This window comes from Pseudophryne corroboree, chromosome 4 (genome assembly GCF_028390025.1).
Source record: "Pseudophryne corroboree isolate aPseCor3 chromosome 4, aPseCor3.hap2, whole genome shotgun sequence".
In the NCBI taxonomy this organism is placed as follows: domain Eukaryota; kingdom Metazoa; phylum Chordata; class Amphibia; order Anura; family Myobatrachidae; genus Pseudophryne; species Pseudophryne corroboree.
In genome coordinates, this window is record NC_086447.1 from 19,092,430 (window position 1) to 19,094,929 (window position 2,500).

General features: G+C 34.9%; 3 non-coding genes across 3 annotated transcripts in view; all 3 read right to left on the reverse strand.

The window, feature by feature from the left end:
• Nucleotides 1-145: 145 nt before the first annotated feature.
• On the reverse strand, nucleotides 146-235 carry TRNAY-GUA (transfer RNA tyrosine (anticodon GUA)). Its single transcript is given in 2 exon segments — nucleotides 146-181; nucleotides 199-235. It is a non-coding gene; the product is annotated as a tRNA-Tyr (tRNA).
• Nucleotides 236-1,179: 944 nt separating this feature from the next.
• On the reverse strand, nucleotides 1,180-1,261 carry TRNAS-AGA (transfer RNA serine (anticodon AGA)). The gene has a single exon. It is a non-coding gene; the product is annotated as a tRNA-Ser (tRNA).
• Nucleotides 1,262-2,492: 1,231 nt separating this feature from the next.
• The window catches only part of TRNAS-AGA (transfer RNA serine (anticodon AGA)), an 82-nt gene continuing 74 nt past the window's right edge, over nucleotides 2,493-2,500 (reverse strand). The window contains exon 1 of the tRNA in view: nucleotides 2,493-2,500. This exon is cut by the window's right edge and continues 74 nt beyond it. This is a non-coding gene — a tRNA (tRNA-Ser).

Genomic DNA, 2,500 nt, shown 5'->3' on the forward strand with positions numbered 1-2,500 from the left:
AGATGATTTCCATGGGAAGTTAATCCTGACCACAGTGACCTGCGTTAATGATTTTTAAAATATAACTTGGAGAATGCTTTATACTTGGTATAGTTTTGGGTTTGTAAAATGTCAGTACTGACATCTAAGTTTATCAAAAGCGTCATCCTTTGAGCCGGAATTGAACCAGCGACCTAAGGATTTCTGTACCAATCTCCTCTACAGTCCTCTGCTCTACCAGCTGAGCTATCTAAGGATTCCATGATCATACAGCTGTGATATTACGTGCTATTAAAATGATTGAGTGTTAATTTTAAACATTATCAACTTTCCAAGCAAAATGAAAAATGATTTGACTACACAAAAGAGATTCAACTACTTATTCCTGTGTTGCTTTATCACACAAATTGTCATGTTTAATCATTTGGAAAATATCACTAATAGTTTGACTTATATTTGTGCAATTACTATCAACTGGCTACAGAGCTAGTTTGGAAAGCACTTTCAATAGATTTTTTAGTGTAGCCAAACTTACATCAAGATTAGAGATGCTTGAGCCTATCAAATCTTCTACACTCTTTTAAATTTTGCTTGTTTTGTAAACTAATCAAGTGTTCCAGGAATGATGGGGATATTCCATTGTTTGTTCTGATTAGACAATTCATGTTGGACAATGAGCGGCCCTTTTGAGCTAGTGAAGATAATTGTGCTACATGAGAGTATGCACAGACAATTATTTTTATTTTTTTGCATTAAAGCACAATTTTTAATAATTGTGCTTTTTCTTTTTTTGCATAAAGCACAATTTTTAATAAAGGAGAGGTTAATGATATAATAATTAGCACTGAAAGTCATCTGACACGATTTGAAAGTAACATGTTGTGCATTGAAAGTAACCAAAGCTCTTTTTACTTTGAGTGGACATCATTTTCTTTCAAATGAATTTGATATTTTGCTAAATGTACAAAACTTTCTTACAAATTTGACATTCAAAATGCATTTGTAATTAATTAATGCTACTTAGTATGGCTGCTGAGATTCCTGGGCTCAGTCTCAAGTAGAGGAGGAGAATGACGGATAGAGAAAGAGAGAACAGGCAGGCATCCTAAAGATTTTGATGTGCCAGTTCCTGACTCACCCTGAGCAACACTGGTTTCACGCTTTCAGTAAATTTTCTGAAAAATAAAACAACCATGCGGTCGTAGTCGGCAGGATTTGAACCTGCGCGGAGAGACCCCAATGGATTTCTAGTCCATCGCCTTAACCACTCGGCCACGACTACCTCTCACTCAATGTGATGTTTTCACAAAAGTTTCTCTATGGGTTGAGCTACTTCATTTCAGGCTGTGAGGAAGACTGAAGTAATATTGTATCAGAGATGATTTCCATGGGAAGTTAATCCTGACCACAGTGACCTGCGTTAATGATTTTTAAAATATAACTTGGAGAATGCTTTATACTTGGTATAGTTTTGGGTTTGTAAAATGTCAGTACTGACATCTAAGTTTATCAAAAGCGTCATTCTTTGAGCCGGAAATGAACCAGCGACCTAAGGATTTCTGTACCAATCTCCTCTACAGTCCTCCGCTCTACCAGCTGAGCTATCGAAGGATTCCATAATCATACTGCTGTGATATTACGTGCTATTAAAATGATTGAGTGTTAATTTTAAACATTATCAACTTTCCAAGCAAAATGAAAAATGATTTGACTACACAAAAGAGATTCAACTACTTATTCCTGTGTTGCTTTATCACACAAATTGTCATGTTTAATCATTTGGAAAATATCACTAATAGTTTGACTTATATTTGTGAAATTACTATCAACTGGCTACAGAGCTAGTTTGGAAAGCACTTTCAATAGATTTTTTAGTGTAGCCAAACTTACATCAAGATTAGAGATGCTTGAGCCTATCAAATCTTCTACACTCTTTTAAATTTTGCTTGTTTTGTAAACTAATCAAGTGTTCCAGGAATGATGGGGATATTCCATTGTTTGTTCTGATTTGACAATTCATGTTGGACAATGAGCGGCCCTTTTGAGCTAGTGAAGATAATTGTGCTACATGAGAGTATGCACAAACAATTATTTTTCTTTTTTTGCATTAAAGCACAATTTTTAATAAAGGAGAGGTTAATGATATAATAATTAGCACTGAAAGTCATCTGACACGATTTGAAAGTAAAATGTTGTGCATTGAAAGTAACCAAAGCTCTTTTTACTTTGAGTGGACATTATTTTCTTTCAAATGAATTTGATATTTTGCTAAATGTACAAAACTTTCTTACAAATTTGACATTCAAAATGCATTTGTAATTAATAAATGCTACTTAGTATGGCTGCTGAGATTCCTGGGCTCAGTCTCAAGTAGAGGAGGAGAATGACGGATAGAGAAAGAGAGAACAGGCAGTCATCCTAAAGATTTTGATGTGCCAGTTCCTGACTCACCCTGAGCAACACTGGTTTCAAGCTTTTAGTAAATTTTCTGAAAAATAAAACAACCATGCGGTCGTAGTCG